This window comes from Harpia harpyja, chromosome 16, assembly GCF_026419915.1.
Source record: "Harpia harpyja isolate bHarHar1 chromosome 16, bHarHar1 primary haplotype, whole genome shotgun sequence".
Taxonomy (NCBI): Eukaryota; Metazoa; Chordata; class Aves; order Accipitriformes; family Accipitridae; genus Harpia; species Harpia harpyja.
Genome location: NC_068955.1, coordinates 25,698,351 through 25,719,052, shown reverse-complemented (window position 1 = coordinate 25,719,052; position 20,702 = coordinate 25,698,351). Strand labels below are relative to the sequence as shown.

Below are 20,702 nucleotides of genomic sequence, written 5' to 3'. Positions count from 1 at the left end.
TATTTTTCTATATTATAATCCAGTCTTTTAAGCACTAACATATTTTAAGTTATCATTAGCTAGTAGGGTACTGTCTCCCCACAGAAAAACTCCCACCTTTGTGCTTGAGGAGCAAACAAGTGACTAAAAACACCACCTAACAATATGATATTGGGACTAGAAGTCTCAGAAAAAGTGAAATGAGGTTGGGGAATCCAATTAAAGGAGAACAACTAAGATGAAAACTTCACCCCCAGCTTAAGCAAAATCTAAGATGAAGTTTAATTACTACAGTGTGTTGGAATATCAGCACCAGTTCTGGACTAATAAAAAAATATTCAAACAAAAAGCATATTAACTCAAAGTGCACATTTTTATTTAATTAAAGGTAAAACAGAAAGAACAGTAATAGGTCAATAATAATGACTTATTACTTCCTTTATGTGGCACATTTACAATAAATGGTAATTTACCATTAGAGAGACATATTAAATTTTTTTCTGCTAAAGAAATTAACATTAGTCATGTGGAGAAAGAGAAGGCTCTCCATTTCCAGCTTGAGGATTTGCATTCAACAAGGCAGTCTGAGGATATTACAGACCTCGTTCCCCCTTTAGCAATGCAGGAAGAATTAAAGCATAACCATGTATGACATCATTCCAGCTGTACACTGATGGGCTACAGATCGTTTCATCCATGCTATTTGAAAAACATTCCACTTTCCAGCCATTATACTTGCTAAATGGATTCACCTGCCATACCCTTGGAATCATTAAAGAAAAGAAAAAAAAATCTTTGGCACACAAGAGCCTTGCTTTAGTTTTATTCTTATAGCTGATATACTATTACTTTTACTTCTTAAAAATAACTAAAAAATATTTCTTACTCACTCCATTGGAAAAAAAAATCTACATCTATGTGACCTGCTTTTATTCTTACTTTAGGCTTATTTCAAAGTTTCTGATTAAGTATCTTCACAAAACAGATACAACAGACTTCCTAGACAAAACTTGTCATTACCAGGGCTGTACTGTGCCTTGGTATTTTTAAGTAACTGCCTGTTAGCCTGGTTCCAAAGAAAAGAGGATCAGTTTACTGATCTGAAGTCTACTTCTGGTAACTTCCTTAATTATTCGACGTGAAGATAGAAAGCTGCTATTTAACACTCCCTCCAATCACAGGAAAATATCACACCATTTGTACACTCATTATGGCTGCACTCTTAACTTCAGACTCATTTAAAAGCTTCAACTCTACAGGTGGGATTTTCAAAGCTGCCTCTAGGTCATTAATTTCTAATTGGACACCCCAACCCTCTAGGCAAGCTTTGAAAATCTCATCCTAAATAATCAATATTCTACTTCCTAATAACCTGGTCTGCAAAAGAGCCGACAGGACAAAACATTTAGCAACTGGAGGGAGACTGCTGTGAACATGGCAGGAAAAAAAATAGATCATATATCCTTGTCTTAATAGTAAGATTATTCCCTACTGCCCACAAGGAGTGAAAGGGACCAGACTGACAAAGTAAGGAGGAAGAGAGGGAATCTTCTCAAAACAAACAAAAAAACAGAAATCAAAACTTCATACATCTTGTGAAAACAACAGATTCAACAGCACCGTGCATGGCTTGGGTGTATGCTCAGAGTATGTCTAAAATAATATGGTCCAGATGGCAAAAACCCTCCCACAGTTTAAGAGGACATTAACATACTGTATAATGCCACAAAGCAACATATTTGATAAAAATCAAAACAAATAATTAAGGTATCATTACAAATGTAACACTACATTTTTGAAATGCAGAAGATAGGGATTTAAAACAGCAAGATAAATATCAGATCCTATTGGTTAAGTATGTTACAACTACTAGTTAAATATAAAATAAGAAGATTTCATTCAGGATATACATCAGCCTGAGTGACCTAATGAAAAGGAGACAACTAATTACATTAAATCTAAGGCAACAGCAGGAAAAAAAAAAAAAAAATCAGTGAAACATTTGGGAATATCTCACCAGTTCAAGACTGTAAATAATTTGAAACATAACTCTCCAAATACACCAGAAAGGGGGAAGAAAGAAGGTAATCTAATCTAGACCATCCCTACTCTAATTAGCAGGCATTCAAACAATTTAATTTTCTAGGAGGGAAAAGAAAAATAACCTAGCCCCAAAACCACACTCATTTAAGATTTTAATTATTAGGTTCTCCGAGTTTCCTGCATTCTGTAGCAGTTATAAAACTGGGTAATAATTACTTTGTGGAGTCCTTCCAAAGTAAAATATCCTTAACCACCTTGAGGCAGAAAAAGGATTCCATCTGTTTTAACATACTGTATTTTAAAAAAACCCAAATCTTTAAGTTTTGAAATCCAGGTAATTCAGTGTAATCAGAAGGATACAGCTCTTTCCCTTATGGTTCAGCCTATTTGTTCTACCTGCCACTCTGAGACCTGACACAGCTTAGGGCACTGCAGTTCTTATCACAAAAGACTTGATCCTTAAAACAGTAATTACACATTGGCATTTACAGGCTAGAGAGCACACTATGTTTGATGTTACACTGGGCAACAGAGCATGATGAACAGCAATACGAACAAAGTAAAATCTGGCAACGAGCATGGCTACAAAACTCATTTGAGAATGCAAACCGAACAGCTGCATATGGCAAATATGTGTGTGTATATATATATGTGCACAATTACTTAAGATTTACGGCTGAAGGATACTCAGTGCAGTAGTCACAATTCTTATATTTTCATACATATAACCTGCAGATTATTTTAAGTGACAAAACAAAATGCTTCCCCACAATATCTCATAATAAGCATCAGTGCAGGTTATACAAAAGTTTAACCAAGAATTGTACTTCTCCAATGGTTCCCAGGTTCAAATTTTCTAATATCTCCTTTGCCTCTGCCTTGATTTTTGCACGTTACCTGGTGATACGGATTATGCATGCAAAACCACAATAATAATTATACATCTTCAACTAGAATTTTTTTTTTTAATTGGCCTTTTTTGGTAATAGGTATATCAAACACGATCAAGATTTTAGTACAGTATCTGTCAAGCACATTCAAGCTTCCCTGCTTTCATAACTTCAGAGCTGACTCTTGTTATGTTCTCGTAAATTACATATTTCACATTTAGTCTGATTGGAATTGGGAAGCTGAAATATTAAAAAACATTCTGCTACTAATACTGCTCAGTAGCTGACCTGCAAGTCAGCAGATGATGTCTGGAAAGATGTAGTGTTATAAAGTTCAAATATTTCAAAATACTTTAAATAGATTTTTGTATTTTGAGCATAACTAGGAGATGCATTTCTCACTGTTTTATTTTATAAACTCACTCTGTATACATTAAAGAAATTTTGCATAACAACGGAGTTCATGTTATACAGTTAAGAGGCAGTGTGGACTGAGCAGGTGGAGTTCCTGAGTAAGGTCAGCATCAGGATTTAACGTGCACAATTCTTTTTGTGACTTTGTCCAAAGACTTAGTTCAGACTCAATTAATTCTACATTCTCCCCATTTCAAGCTGTGGCAATGCAGTAACATTGAGATTGATCAAATTGGGACATTCTTTGAAGTTCTCCCACTCATAAATACATTAATGAAGTTTTTCTTTCTAGTGTATCAATAGCTGGTGACTTTCTTGCCTTTCTTTAAAGAGGTATTGCTGCCCTAATGCATATAAAAACTCTAGAGCTGCATCCAAGAGCAAGTAATTGTTTTTTAATAATCCCTGGTGTTGATTTCACTGGAAATCAGTTTTGCAGACTAGTTACACACATTGTTGCGTTCCCAAATTTCATTCAAAGAGATGGAGCAAGCATTTGTGCTAGATGAACACGAGGGCTTTCAAAAGGTGAGCAACACTGGATACCAGCTGACCAGTTATTTGTCTTTCCTATTTTGATACTACAGTTTTGAGCTGTGAACGAAAGGGACGTGGTCTCTGCAGTGATCCTGACCTGAAGACCACTGTACATCAAAGAATTAGTGATCCACCTAACAGTTAATCTGAGCAGTCCCGGTCTTGTGCTGTGCTGCCTGTACAGCCTGGCCTTCAGGCCTGTGATGTGCCACGCGTATCCCTTGGCCGCAGGATAAACTTAGCGCTAATTGTAATGGAGGAGCCTGTGGGTAGCTCCCACTTGATACCAGTGATTATGCCACCCGCCTGGCCTTGCCTTTATCTAACCAGTTCTCCTGTGAACATCCTTTCTGTCTGACAGTAGAAATGATGAATAGAGTTGTTTTCTTGTTAGAAAGTGCTATAATAGCTTGAATGACCAAAATGGGGTAACGCTTTCCACAGACAGGTCTGCATGGTGTGCTGTAAGTGGATCGGAGGCCCATTTTGATGCTGCATAGCTCCGGGTTCCCAGCATCTAGAGGGATGTAAGATTTTACTATTCTCTTTCTCCTTTTAGTGTTAGCTTTAATCAGTACTATTTTAAACGACACTTTTCAGAGTCTGAGTGCCTTTCCTACTGGGATTATAATGGATCAGCATCTCCTGGTACAAAACAGTCTCAAAATACATATTTCTTCTAGCAAATACAGGCCTATACCACACTCCTCATGGCCACTGAATTGTACTTGACCTTTGTATGACCAAATAAATATTCTTTACATGTATGGTGTACAGGTATCAAGAGAATACTTTAAATGCATCCAAATCATCAGGAAACTCTCAGTATCTGCCATTCTCCACTTTTCACTAACACAGTTTTGCATACAGCTGTACAGATTCAAGTTTCTCATCACTGTTTCTAACACTTATACTTAGCATCCAATTCTTAATATTAGGTTAGCCTTTCAAAGTTTTAGTGAAAATTTGGAGAAATAGAGTGAAAATTAAGCAACCAGTTAAAACCCGAAAACTAGAGTGAGAAATTACATAATTATTACTTGCCTAGAATGACCAAATACGCTCGCATAATATGGAATGAATTTATTATTTTTTTAATTAAAAGTAGATACACTGCTGCAGCCAGACAGACCTCAGAACACTTTAAAGAAAGTGAGGCAGGCACTTTACGGGAGAACAGAACGGGATTTTAAGTTAATTCACCACAACATGAAATATTATACTATCCGGGAAGCAGCCATACTTAACTCATCCATAAACTGAGCAGCCAAACGGACTAGATTACAACTATAAGATGAAGTGGACCATGGTCTATTGCAAATTATGCATACATACATTACTTTTACCAGTGCTGATCCACATGCAAGACGCTCCGCATCCCAGGCATTCCCAAGTTGCACAGGAAATTGCTTTACCCAGTCATTCATAAAACACACTATGTTAGAGCTAACTTTAACCCAACACTTGATTCCTTCTATGAAAGCAGGTGTAGCCACTGGAAAAATAATGGCACTTTCCCTACCTAGGACAGTAGAAATGCTTCACAACTACATATATAGTGTTTTGGATGAAGAAATCCTTCGTGTCTTACACATCATCCTTAGTGGCTAGGTGGTGAGAGGAAGGAATGAGGAGACACCATGTTGTGCATCAGTGATAATACAGGCAAAGCCTTGACACATTTTCTGCTGCCACTGATGTTCACGCACTAAGGTACAGGGAGCTACTGAAGAGCATGTATCTGCTTCTTTGTCCCAACTCATTTCCCCCACATTGTTCTGAACCACCCCAAGCAGTTCCTCTGTGAATACATACAATTTTCCAGAGATAAATAGGCAATTGAAATCTAAAAGCCCATGACCATACACTTTCTATACACAAAATGCTGTAATCTTGTAATCAATATGCTATTTAACACAAAGCCAGTGCAGCCCCTGGGGGAAGGGGGCTGTGCTGTGAATATTTAGTTCAGGTGATAAGGTTTGCTGCTGTCTTTCTGCTTCGTGGGAATAAACAGGACCTTAACATTACTGCTCAACAATACTATCTGATGGTCACAGCATCTTGGATTAATCAAAAACAACTACAAAAAACAGCAGGTGAGGCAGCCCTTGAAAACATAGCATAAGCATACCTGTTGGTTCAGGTGTCCACATCATAGGGCTCAGAAGGAATTCACTGCCACACTTACCACAACACTGACAAGGATTTTTGAAAACTCATAGCCAGCTGGGAGAGACTGAGAAACTAGAAAAAAGAAAACACAGCACTGTTTGGCAGAACTAGAAAGACAGGCGTGCTCCTAATAATTTCTGTTATGAAAGTGTCATTATGTAGGAACAACATTTATGGACTTTCAAGCTTTAAAAGAACTCAGAGAAGATGCAGGATAGCATCTACCGAATACCATTGGTTCACGGACACTATTTCAAATCTAATTAAATTACTAATCCATTCTTTTCATCTGATAATGTTCTATTAGGTGAAAGAACTTTTTTTTTTTTAAGTGAAGCATCTAATATTAGCATCTTTTTTGCATTTAATTAGACAATAAGGAATTAAAAGCCAGATAGATAAAACTAGAAACAGTAAAAATAACTTGAAATCATTACACGATTTCTAGATATGTATTTAAGGAAGCTGCTGTCTTGTCCTTTCTATTGCTGACCACTGGTGGAGAGAGAACAGTGAATTACACAGAGAATAGCTTTAGCACTCTATAACAACTGACTTGAAGCAGGGTATTAAATATAGAAGTTGTCTCATGTGGAATAGGAAGGTTGTTATTTTGGTTTTAGTTATTAGCATTTTCATTTGTAATTAGGAAAACAGTGTGAAAAAACGTACTGTGATATTTACAGCTGCTAGCAATTTGAGATAAATGGTAAAAATGCACAAGATTACAAAATCTGAAGAAACTAGGTAAATTAGAAACACATGTAAACTTAATAAATGGCAAATATAATCCAAAGCACAGAGGGAAGAAGTGAACAAGCAACATGGAAAGCAAACTATCAAAGAAGAACATTTCCTTGTGAGCTCTTCCAAGTCCTATTAAGCAAAGTTCAAGTACTTTCTTGGTGTTGGCCACCTTACCTTCTGCTGAAAGCTGAAGAGGCAAAAACAGGTGATGTGTCCATTCTTCAGTTTCCAGTCGAGAGCCAGGCGCATTATAATGTAAACCACTATTGATTTCAGTTCACTTTAATACCCTGGACTGTGAACTGTGGTGGTGAAGGGCTCCAATTCATAATCCCTGTCAGATTCAGCTGCCACAGCTAAATCCACAGAGGTTGTGAATAAGAGACCTTAGAAATCATTTCAAAGTGAAATATGATCCAAATAGGCAAGTACAATTTGAGGATATATACACTGAATCACAAGGTAAATTATGAACTAGCTCTTCTTCTAAGATGGACAGAGACAGTTTAATTGAATGGATACCATGACGAACCAGGAGCTCAGACACACTGTGTTATGAAACCACTGCCTGAGTGGCAGGGACAAAACGAAGCTGTGGTAGTGGGCAGCAATACAAGCACCTTCTGTGTTTTGGACACTTGTCCTCACCTCTGCATTGCAACACAGCAGCCCTTCAGGGAACTAATTCTGCCCATGTCTCTTCCCTCACCCCAAAAAAATAACTCCCCCAGAAGTGAGCCCAACCACTTCACTAAGCTAATCCACAATACAGCCCCTGACAGATGTGCTGCACACCCTGGGTGGGCAAGATTACCAACAGTAGTACTGCTAAAAAGTCTGTGACATGCAAACATCGCACAAACTAGTTGTGGATCCCTTGACATCTTGCCTTTTTATGCTTTTGCTTCCCAAGCCTACATATCTTCAGACCATCATCTTCTATATACACCTACCCTCCAAACTATGATGGTTCAGTTCCTTGGCTGAGGCCAAGGATTTATATGTCTATGCTGTACAAGCCTTGTTATGGATTAAATGAATAATGGCACAGATTTATTCTGTCTTTCCACAGACAGAAGTCCACAGTCGAGATATCTAGCGCAGTGGTGGCTATTTATCTAACTACTGATACCTTCAATACAAGATTAACTTTACCTCAAGTCACTGGAAGAATACTAGGAGTGAAGGAAAAAGAACATCAGATTAACTCTAAAAAAAGTTCCTCCTATACATGAAATAAAAGTGCCACATCTTCGACTTTTTTTTTTTTTCAGGTATTAGGCTGAAGCCTCTAACAGATGGCCCATAAGTCAAGTTCTGCTAGACAGGAAAAGTTGATGATTTAGCAGATCTTTTCCATCAGCAAGTCTTACTGTCATGACTACCTCAAACAGTAACAGCAGTCAGTCTCTGCTGCCTTTTGGCATCCAGAAGTACTTCACCAACATTACATGACTAACCAGAAACAGACTAAAATTCACGACCATGCCTAGACTGCTTCTGTGATTGAAGATACTGAATCAAGACTAAAACAACATGATTCAATCAAAAGGAGATAATAGGTAGTCACAACCCCATTTTGTTTGCATTTACTTTTGCAACTTTTTACAGTCTAAACTTTGGCAGGCAAGCACTGCTGTCACATACACAGAAATACTTCTAAGAAATAAGTATGTCCAAGCACTTTCTGCATGCCATTATAACGCGTATAAGTTTTGAAAATGCAAGCCGCAGCTCACATATACATAGAGGAACCCCAGGGACCCGCCCAATTCATAGCCCTGGGGAACTTGACAGTTCACAGGAGCAATATCAGAAGATGAGATATTTACAGTGACAAACTGGCACCACTGAGGCAAATACTAATGAAGCAATGTCAGAACAGTGCCCACAGGGCTCAGGATCTTCTACAGGTATTTTAAGAGAAACCTATGATCTCTGGTATCAAAAGCCACAGGAAGATCAGTAAGAATTAAAATTGACAATGTGCCAGAATCCACCTACTATAAAACAGAAGGTCACTACAAATCCTCATTAAAGCTGTCTCACTGCTTTGGCCTGATTGAAATTTTTCAAACAGTTTATTATTACCATGAAGGTACAGGCTGCAGTTGCCCTGCCACAACCTTTTTCCAGGACCTTTGCTAGAAAGGTAGATTTGAAACAAGATGGAAATCTGAGAAATTGCCTGTGGACAGCAAAAGGCTGCTTAATCAACTGTTCCAATCTCCAACAAAGAAGAAACTCTTACAGATGCCAAAGAGGTGTTAATGATAGATATTATAAAAGGGAACTGCTACAGTATATCTTCCAAGGACTGCTACAAAAGCCTTGCTGGCAAAAGATCAAGAAAACAGCTTGCAAGTGCAGGACCATATCTATAATAAAAGTACAATGTGACAGGTTTAAAATCCATAAACTATGCTGAAGTACATAGTTCAGGGTCCTAATGACCCAGCTGGAACTGAAGTTGTTGAAGGCCTTGGTATTTAACCACCACAGGAAAAGAAAAGACCCCAAAGCCTTCTCTCATGTGCTCTCCACTAGACCTTATGCCAAGAACTGCAGCAGCCCAGATTACTTCTCTGTTATCAGTTGGTTTCCACCACCACGCTTGGAAAACTTCAGCAGATGTTAACTGTGAAGAACATTCAACCATAACAGAACGGCAATATCAAACAACACAAAACCACCAAGCCCACCACAAATGCTTGAAACAATGGGACATGCTAAGCAGCTAGGTGTGTGAAGATGGCAATGACAATCTCACATGAGCCTCCCTGGACTTTGAGGCAATGTTTTAGAAGGCAGTGAGGCTGTCCATACACAGAAGTACAGTGAGATCCTCCCAGCTTGGTTCCTTCTTGTCTCTTCATTTACTGTGCTTCAGCTCCTTTTGCTCATGGCATTTGTTGTGGTTCTCCCTGTCCCATGCACAGCTAGAAAGACTTTCCATTTAACCTTGTTATAGTTCTGATTTAAGGGAAAAACTTCACAGAAGTTAAACTCTTATTAGCATAGAGTTCACATCTCCGTTGTAATACTCTGTATCAACCAGACATTCACAGAAAGACATTTAAAGGCAAGCAGTTAGAAAAGGGGGAATACATTGTCTCCAGAGCTTTGTTTTGCTTCATTTTTAAACTTAAAACCTGCCCTAATTTAGCTAGGGCTGAACCAGAACACAGCTTAAAACAGAGCAGTAGAGACAAAACAAAGAAAACCCAGAATTAAGCCTCATCCTTAAGCCTGAGGAAAACTAGTATCTCAATAAAGTAGCCACCCTTCTAGGTCAGAAACCAGAAAGAGAAAATGGAAACACTATCAGATGGTTGCTCCTTCAGTTCCAGCAGAGTGTCACTGTACCCCCAAACCCCAGCCAAACAAACAAACAAAATGAAACAAAACAAAACAATCTCACAACAATCCAAACCTCCCCCCCCCAGCTCCCAAGAGTGACAAAGGATCAGCATTTCAGTACTACCCTTTGGGTTTAGTCTGAGAAGGATTAGCATTTGTTCACATCTTTGGCCATCTCACTTCTTTGGAATGTTATTGTTACAAGTATTTCATGCTCCACAAGTTAATACAGTGAGTTATTATTTTCTCTCTTTTAACCTAGAAGAAACTTTAACTATATTTGGCTCAGATGAAAACTCTTTGTCAGGCTCATGTGAGCATGTTGAGAAACTGGATGACAGACAAACCTTCCTGTTCTGTACAATTCTTTTTTCTAAAATGTTGTGGTTTAGGATGGATGACAGTTATCCCACTTCAGATTTGCTTTTCCCATTATCTGATTTTGTTTTTTTCTAACAACAGTTTTGCTGATTCCAGGCTGGAGCGAGCAATCTACTTCCCAGTGGCATTTCAATTGAGCCAAGGTTAGACCAAATTTGATCCTACTAAACATTTTCTTTCAGAAATGGTGAACGTACCATTACCAAATATTTGTAGTAACAGAAAGTGGCTGTATGTAAACACAATCCTGTAGGGAAGCTATTGGGAAAGGAGCATGTGCTCACACTCAAGTCCTGTGGAATGGACTGGTGAGAGTATTCTGAACTCTTGAAAGGAGAAATAGCGGTGGCTGGAAGAGGTGGTATAACAATGAATGTCATTAGAAGAACAAGCAGATGCCAGAAGAGGTGGAGTGAAGGGAAGGAGATGCACTAGTACTTCATATACAGACAAAGTTCAGCAATCATGGAATTCACTAACAAATATGGCTAAGTTCCTCATAAAGCCTCTTGTGAGATTATTGATGAATGGACAACAAGGGAATCAACAGTGGAACAGGTCATCAGTGACACATGAAGAGGAAATATGGAAAAGCAAATAACAGCTGAAAACAATAGCCCACATTTCTTGGGCTATCTCCAATATTGTTCTTGGCTATCTCCAATATTAACCAAAAAGAAATAGATAAATTCTGGGTCAAATCTCTGACCTAACATACCATCCTCTCTACAACAGCAACTGGCGCCAAAGCTCCAGACAGCATCTAAAAAAATCCCATAATAGAAAGCTGTGATTTCTGGAGACACCTTCTTTCTGTCTTCAGCTTATGCCCTCCTGTAACTTTGTATGCACATACACCACCACTGTCATAACTCTAGATAACGATATTACTTATACAAAACATCCACTTCTTTCTCTCCTTCCTGAAACCTCCACCAAGCTCTCTGATTTACCTTTATAGCAATGAGAGGAAGCAGCTGTTTGAATGCTACATTAAAAAGTATTTTTCTGTCTAGGGAAGGTGGAAAATTTAAAACATCCAGCATCTACCTTACTTGTATCAATACCATAGCCATTTCACCTAAACAAAGAGAGGATAAAAAGTATAAGGTTATGTCACTGTAAATAAGTAATGGGGTCAGATCTGCATATTTTACACCAATTCTGTCTTTGCTTTATAAGGATGTAAAGAAATAAGGGCTTTGTTATTTCGTCCAGAACAAAACAAAGGACAGTGGCGTTTCTTACCATATCATAGGATCACAGAATGATTTGGGTTGGAAGGGACCTTAGAGATCATCTAGTTACATCACCTGTTTCTCTTCAATAGCTGCTTATTTATTTCATATTTACTATAAACGATGATCAGGGTTCTCCACTTGAGCTCCTTCATCCCTTGTTGTGAAACCAGTCCCATACTATTTGGACATCACAAAACTGTTTTTGTGTTTGGGCTTCCTGCAGGGCCAGTAGGAACAGTTAGGTGATATTCCAATACTACACTATAATAAATGCATTAACAAAAACTTCAAACACTTTCTTATAACCTGGCTTCCCTCAGGCTTGAGCCAAGCAAAATACAGAAGTGCATTGCATGTGTGCTGAACACAGTGACGGTAGGTGTGATTGGTATACAAATCACACAGTAGGCATACTGTGAGCTCATTTTTCTGAAACGGAGATGTAGGTCCCTGGTCTGGCATCTAGAGATGTGAAACTGCAACAGAGTTATAAAATCCATCACAGCTCTCACACAGAGCTAGGTCCATATTTCAGTTCTACTGGTCTGGACATGAGGAATATATGGATACTACAAATCTAGCTAAGGAAAAAAAAAACCCACCAAACCCCAAACCCAAACAGATGGGTATCTTCAAATTCTTGCCATGAGAGGAATATAAAGTATGTAAAATGCAGTTTCTCTGCCTGTGTTTTCAGTTCAACTACTCTATGCTTGACTACAGGTTATCATGATAAATGATACTTTGTTTTGAATTCATTCATTCATTAGGAGTTTTTGGCAAAAGGAGTAGTCTGAAGTCTGTTTATGATGTTGCTCGAAGTTCCTTAAAGTTTTGTCTACACGCAGAAGCTCAGCACTTATATCATGAGAAACACAGAAGGACACAGAATTACCTAATTCCAGAGCTCTGTCCCAAGGAATAAATCTGCTGGAACCCTGCAGTTTTCCAATACATGGTCCTCTCACAGCATGATCTATTGCTTAGATGTCCACATAGAAATCAACTGATATTGCCTGATATTGTTTCACCTAAGAATTATGTCTGAAACTTTTCTAGGAATATGGTTCACATAATTACCCTTTTGCATGTGTGCAGGAATTCTCACAAAAATCAGCCAATTAGCAATACCTGTGGGAACAAAACATATTTCACATCTTGACATTTTCAAACAGTGAGAAAAGCTCAGGGTTTCCACCTGTTTTCATAGCAGCAGGAACCTGGGCCCTGGTCATCTGAAACATCAAGTGGGGCTCCAGATGCAAACCATCATTTGCTTACTTGACAGACAGGCATTCCACCACCCCCAGTTTAACCTCCCTGCCATGACACACAGATAACTGGGCATGATGTCAGTATTTCTGCTAATGAATGGAGTAGGAACATGACTGCCAATAGGAGGGGGTGGGATACGTGGGTGGAGATCAACCCTCCAGTGCCTGGCTGTGCCTTTGTGGTGAGGTTTAAACTGATTAGCAATTTGGGGACAGAATTTTCTCCAGGTCAGCTTGCAATGACAGACTAAAATAAAAACCCAGCATGGGGGAATTTCAGCTTCCTGTAATCATCTGTGAATTTCATTTGTCACAAACCCAGGTATTCCAGAGGCCAGGACCCCAATACTAGTCAAGAAACCAAAGATGCTATGTTATGTAGTAAAATGCTATATGTTGCACATACACCTTGAGCCTGTTACAGAGCACTAGAAACAGTAGTGTAGCCAGGCTGCAGATGTTCTGCAGACCTTTCAGGATTCAACATTTGTCGTGTTAGTTTCCTGATGCTCAGAGAGACTGTACTTGGGCCAATAGCACCATGCTCCCAACTTTGTACCACAGGCTTCTCTTTGTTGCACACATCAAACAAGAAATTGAAACAACTACAAAAGAGCAGGAGCTAAGAATCACCCCAAACCTCCTCACTTCTGACCCAAATAGAAAGCAAACTATAACCTTGTCCTTGCCAACAACATGTATTTACAAGCTGGTCCACAGAAGAAAACATTTCACCTTCCCCTTCATAAAACATATACTCCTTATTTGGGAGATAAGGAGCAGACAAGATATTAACATACCATTGATTATGCAAACAGAAGGCATTCCAATGCCAGGATTAGGAGACAATACAAGAAAGCATTTTCCTAAAACAAGATCAGTAACAATGAAGAAAAATCCATTCTGGTAGAAGTTCGGTCATTCTTGCATGAATATATGTATGTTTTGATAAGCATGATAAAGAAGATCTAGTTACATTGTTCATAGGCAGAATATATTTTCATTTGTCCATAAACTGCAAGGCAAACTAGAGCAAAGACTTTGCTTGCCTGGAAGCTTACCAAATACATTTTTCCTGAAGCAGCAAAGTACATCAATAATATTCCTCCAAGTCTTTTATTTCTCACTTGGTAGTAATTACTTTACTTACTCCGCATCACCATTTCACCTTTGTAAAGACACATGCAGACCCAAAATAAGCTCCTACTTTAGCACAGCGTTTAAGCACATGTTGAACTTAAGTACCAGTAAGTTCAGCTGGGCTGTTCATATGCTCAAACCACCTTCTGATTTCTGAATTCAGACATAAACAACAGTATCACTGGGAACAAGATACCACTGAGCGCACACGTCACCTGTTCATCGCAACTGAGAGCAACGGTTCAGTCAGACCCTGTCACCTCCTGACTGCTTTTGCAAGTAGCTAAGCACCCTCATTTGTGCAGAGGCTCATTGAGGAGGGAAAAGACACTCCTCCTCCAACAGAAACTACTACAGCACTGATGCTATACAACAAATGGCAGGAACATTTTGCTATTACATTAAAAAATGCTAATAGAAGTACCAAGGGCTGTGTGAAATAAATGCTTAAGCATAAATGCTTAAAATGAATAAAGGAGCAAAGGAACTGCCATAACGGACAAGACCAATTCCATACTTTCCCTCCAACAACATACAGTATTAGATACCACAAATGAATATGTAAAACACCCTGGCCTGGGCAATTAAATGGCAGCCTAACTATACTGAAAATCTCACTCTAACCTCAATATTTAAAGGCTGGCTTCTATTTAAAGCACAAGAGTTTCTCTCTCTTTTGCTTTTAAAACTCTGAGATGTGCCCGGTCAGGTTCTTCTGGGCTCCACAAACGATGAAGGAGGCCCATATTAGTTCAAAAAGGCTGAGAGAAAACTAGTACATATATTAGAATAAAAAAGCTGATAAAGAATATTCTGCCTCAAAGTTCATGCCAAGCAGCAGCAAGAACCACACAACGTTGATAACAGGTATTTTCAACCTCAGGTCAAGGATACTTGCTATATGCTCTGTCAATACACTGTTAACCATGATTGATTTGGTCCAGTGACAGATAATCTATTATGCACTCATACTTCAACCCCACTAAATCAAAGATAGTTTGTCTAGCAGAACAAAATGACACAAAATAGGAGAAAGCCCAAAGACAAAGTAGTAGCTTTCTTTTCACCCAGCTTATCCTTCTATGAGAGAAGGAAACCAACATATAACAAAAGGTTTAGCAAAATGCAAATTCATATCTTTCTGGAGGATGTAGGGGAAGAAAAGGAGAATACTGTAAATAAAAAATATATACTGATGAAAGAGAAGTAATAGAAGTCCTAGCAAAATGTCAGAGCGAGTTGCAAATAGGCTAAGTATAAAGAACAGAGGGAGGGAAGTAAACTTGCCCTTGGAGTCAAGCTGTGTGGATATATTTATATAAGCCCTTGGGGTGGGGGAATAGAGCCAAGGTCACCGTTTGTCATCACCTAGAGTACAAGGGGGGAAAAATACATTAGATTCTCTCAGAGTATCAATTAGCATAGCTTACATGCTTTTCTATTATTGCCTGGGATAGACTTGCAGCTTCCACCCTATTCTCCCTCCTACTCTTTCCTAATTTGATGTGGATATCTGCTTGTAGACATCTGGAGACAACATCTTCTTGCTATGTGTATTCCAACACTGATATCCTAAAGCTAAAGACTGCCGAGTACCTAATGCCAGCACAATACCCCAGTCTATATGAAAATGGAGTGCATTTATCCTCTTTCATTATTCACTCTTAATATCCTGATGTTTGCAGTATCAGTAGCCTGTATTAGTAACAGGCAACACATTTCTGTGAAGCAAATTATCTCCATTACTCTGTCATCCAGACACCCTTTCTTGGTCACAGTGACTGAAGAGAAATGGACCAATGAAATACACAGAAATAGCAGAGGACGTAAGTAAACTAAGAAGTAGAAGACAGGTACCCTGTGTACATATACAGCATGAAGTTGAACACAAAACATTCTGCTGAACAGCATCCCTACTCTACAACCATCCATTTTTATAGGGATTGTGAAACAGCACCTAGTTGCCTTGGGATGGATAAAAGTGCAACAGCCAAAAAACCAAAGGACTTGTAAAGACACCTGCAGCGTGTGATTATAGCACGGCTCCAGACCAGAAGTGTTGTATAGACTCCCCATCCAGTTCTACCAGTCCAGGACTAGAGGCATGTGCCACTGTTAGCCTACCTCTGAGCTGGAATGTCCTTTGCATGCCAACCAATACCTTTCACAGCTGCACAAATCCATTTCTGGCTGCACTGAAGCACTGGATTGCTATGCAGGGGTGTAAAGGGTTATTAAATAAAATCTCCCCCTCAGGCCTTTTCTTTTAAAGGTCTACATGGCATGGGCCAAAACTAATTTTCTCATCCAACCACATCTAGTGAGAATAGCTCAGCCACATACAGAAGCTGTGGAATATTTGACAAGGACAAAAATCCTTGGAGAACTGTGAAATATTCACCTGGAGATAGTGTTCATCCCTCTTGCCATTTAATATGGGACAGAAATAAGTAGGTCACCCAGCATCACAGAGTAAATAAAAGTTATTTTACATTCTATTGTGCAAGTACAGTATATATGAATTCAACGCAAAGTCATTTTACCAAAGCCGAGTAGCCTGCAGATACTTTGGTGTTTCCTCAGCTTTATTATTCCCTCCCTTTAGAGTATACACACGTAGATTTCTTTTTTTTTTTTAATAAAGTACACTGGAGCTGCGTATAATTTTTCTCCTCAAGCTTTGCAAAGTGTCATCCGAGGAGGAAAAAAGCCCACCAGAGCAGTAGTGATGGTAACCTATTTCATTTATGTGCAACCAGCAGAATCAAATCTACTTCAGCTTTAAACGCATTGCCAATTTGAAAAATTTAACACAAGCTTTTTTCCTTCTATTAATAAAGACCATTAATAAGTAACGTTTACAGATCCCTTCCAGCCTTCACAGCATCTCCAATATGCAAACCCCGATATTCTTGTATAGGCTGAACTACAGAAGACCTCTCAAGAAATACATATGGATCAGACCTTCAGCTTGTATGAACCTACATACCTTCAGGGGTTTAAGGAAACCATTTCAACTTAACCTGGCTGAGGAAATGGCCCACAGCTTTAAAAGGTACTTATTTTCATACTCTGACCGACAGTCTGCATACCAACTTTAATCTAAGTATTTATCCCATTTTATGCATCACTGAATTAAACTTAATAATACCCATGTGAGAGGGAAAAGAATTGTTCTCAATTTATAGACAAAATGTAAGGGAATTATGTGCTTGCTCCAGGTTACACAAGGCGGCAGGACCAGGGCAGAAATAAAAGCTTGTATTTCCTGACAATGAAACCTGCAACTGACCAAGAAGCCATCCTGTCCTCCACTTAAAAATAAATCACATGTAGGTTTTGACCATACAGGGACACATGTTCAGCTGATATAAATGAGCACAGCTATTTTGATGTCAGCACAATTATGCTCCATTTCAGTAGCTGATCTGTTCCAGAGTTTATTTACATGAAAAATGACTAAACTCATGAGAAACAGAAAGCTTAAACAAATGCAAAGTATATGGTCAATCTAAGATTTATCTCATTACCAGTGAAGCTCCCCCCAAAAAGAAAAAAAGCTTAAATTCAAACAATTTAATGCCACAGGCTAGTTAAAATGGTTGTTTTAAAATCTGCCCCTGCCTCCCCTCAAGCAGTTAAATTAGGCTTATGAGAAGAACATCAGGGGATGTACTTGTCTCCTATTACCGTTAGAAGAGTGACCTCCTTGGCTGGATAATTTTTAAAGAAATCACATGGTGGTGATACCATTTACCCACGGTTAATAACTTTGGTGTGCCTGAGAGGCAAAGAGAGAAAAGAAAGGTCTCATCACACTGAGTAAAGAGCGATTTGAGAATGATACCTACTGTCAACTTTAGCAATGCAAAACAATTTAGCCATATATATTCACATATGTTCACTTCACTAGAAATTGTAAATAGAAGACCAGATCATGCTTGACTCAATGGAGAGCACTCATAGGACACAAATTGCAGGCTATTTCCTATAACAGGCAGAGAAAAGAGAAAACACATTAAGAAAATGGAGTGCCTGAGTATCATATAAATAGAGAATGTCCACCTGAGCTCCCTGCCTCCTAATCAGTCCTTCAGCCCAAAAATATATAGACTTGTTCTGTGTTTGCTGACTGTGGTGGAGCCATATCCTACCCCAAATGTATCACTTTAAGAAAAGGCTTACATCACAAGCAGATGTTTCTTTTTTTTTCAAGAAAAAAAAAAAGCGCATCACAACAAAAGACACAGCCACTTGGAAGTAGGCTACTTTTTCAGAAAAGTAATATTTCAGTAATATTTGACGTATGAATAAGCCAACCCACAACCAATGCCCCAGCCCATCTGTGCCCTCCAGCCTTACTACTCCAAAAGCAACACCTGAGAAATAAATATAATTGCTGTATCTTTCACTGCATGCAAAGGGGCTAATGAACTCACATTTAAAATAAATCTAAGTCACTGAAGTTTTAGTGCAACCGTATATTAAGATGCAAGTATATTGTCCTCTGGCCAAGAAGACTTCAACACAAGGGACATTAAACCATAAAACCTTTATTAACCGGCCAGCGGAGTTGCTGCGTACCCGCTCGCGTACCCAGCGCACTCTGCCCTCTGCGCTTTCACAGCCCATTGAAGTGCTTGTTAAACTCCCAAGGGAATTATGTAGCTCACCGGACTAGGCTCATGCCAAAGCATATACGTATTTTAAGTGTGTGCCCACCTAGGAGAGGAGCTATATTTATGCATTTGGGAACCATTAGGATAAATCTGGTGGAGACTTCAAAAACACAACTAGCAAGTCAGAAAAAGCCCGCTGAAATATATGAACTGAAGACTTGTGCACTTTAAGGACTAAATCTTCTGAGCAAGTACGGAGGGGTGTTAGTAAGCACCTGAAAGCACAGTCTTTCCTCAGAAAAACACAGTAAATCTCCATTCCATCATTCAACCTTCCTCTACCACGACTCCCCATAAGCGACCCAAGACTTGTGGGAGTTTGCAGAGAAAAAGTGAGCAGCCCTGGTCATAAACCGGATACTCATGAACTCCGCCAGAGAAAACCACAGAATTTTTTATTTTTTTCCCCTCCTAACACAGCGACCGCATGTCTGCGTTTGGCCGGCGCTTCGGCAGCTGCTTGACAAGACGCAGAAACCGTCTGTCAAAACCCGCCAGCCTCCCGCCCGGCCCACCCGCCGGAGGCAGCCCCCGCCTGAGTCTCACCTTACGCTTACCGGGCTGCGGAGCCCCCCGAGCAGGGCACTGGCCTCGATCACGGGCTCCCGGCCCTCACACCGGAGGCCGGGCCGGGCCAGGCCCCGGCCCCGGCTCACCTGAGCCCCGCGGGGCCGGCCGGCCTCACCGCTCCCGCCGGCGGCGCGGAGGCCCGAGCGGGGGCGGCGGCTGCCGGCGCTGAGGCGCCACCTGGCGGCGGCGGGCCTCGCGTAAGAGGCTCGGCCCTAATTTGGGGGGGACACCTCTTCCCTGTAATTAAAAAAAAAAAATTAAATCTTCAGGGCAGGTTAAGATCCAGACAAGTGAAGCGCGTTTCCTTACCTCTTTAATGGGGAGGGAAAAGGCCAGCAGGGGCCTCCCCTCGCCTCAGCGGCACTGGGCAGCGGCGTGCAAATGGCAGCAGGTTCCTGCCGGCTGTTGAGGCCTGGCGTCGCTACAGCTCAGAAAAGCAGTGTTTTTGACACTTCTCTGAAATTATTGGGTCTTTCCATCAGTCGAACGGTCCAACAAAAGGTTGGGCGAGAACAGAAGATTTTGGGGAATGAGCGAGTGTCATTTTGCTAACAGTTACCCTGCTCCCTGGCCGCATCTATCCAACTGCTCCAACTGTTTACAGATCAACAACAAAAGCAAGAGGTATGACAATAAAAACATTATTTAAAGAGAAGAAAGTCCTGAGCTGTCCAGTAGCCCCGGCGTGGAAGGTGCGGGGATCTGCGTGCGGGCACAGGGCGCGGAGAGGATCCGGCTGTGAAATGAGAGGGAGGTCTGAGGCGTAAGAAGTAGAGAGAATAGCAACATGGTGGCGAGCCGCAATAATTTGATCAACTACTTTAGTAGAGTTATAGCATGTACCTAATTTCTGGACTCCAAAGAGATGCTCTCCAGAGTTGTACTGTTTATGTACTCTAGCACTCAACACCCTTAGGGCCTTGATATCAGCGGGGACGTGTTCTTATTACAATAATAAAAAATGACTAATGACGTGTGAAGGGTTATTTAAATGCTGCATCAGTCTTGTGCAAGAAGGAAGCATAGCATGGCACAGACTCCCTATTCACCACATGGCAATTAAAAAAAAAAAAAAAGATTTGTGTTGGCTCCTAACAGTACTTTCTTTTCGGTTTTAAAAGTCTCCTTTCTCTGTACTAACATCATAGGCCACTCTGGTGTATTCACCATGTGAGTTTTAGATGTCAGCATAAGGCAAAAATCTATAATGATCATTATTCTGTATCTTAAGGACTGTGAACGAAAAGTCTGGTGTCACATTACTGAGCTTAG

At 39.9% G+C, this 20,702-nt stretch overlaps 1 long non-coding RNA gene across 1 annotated transcript in view; it reads right to left on the bottom strand.

Annotated features, from left to right (window-relative positions):
• Positions 1 to 19,520, bottom strand: part of LOC128152846 (uncharacterized) — a 59,355-nt gene extending 39,835 nt beyond the window's left edge. The window contains exons 1-2 of the long non-coding RNA XR_008238772.1: positions 19,407 to 19,520; positions 5,998 to 6,110 (exon numbers count right to left, since the gene is read on the bottom strand). This is a non-coding gene — a long non-coding RNA (uncharacterized LOC128152846). The remainder of the gene's footprint in view (positions 1 to 5,997; positions 6,111 to 19,406) is intronic.
• Positions 19,521 to 20,702: the final 1,182 nt, after the last annotated feature.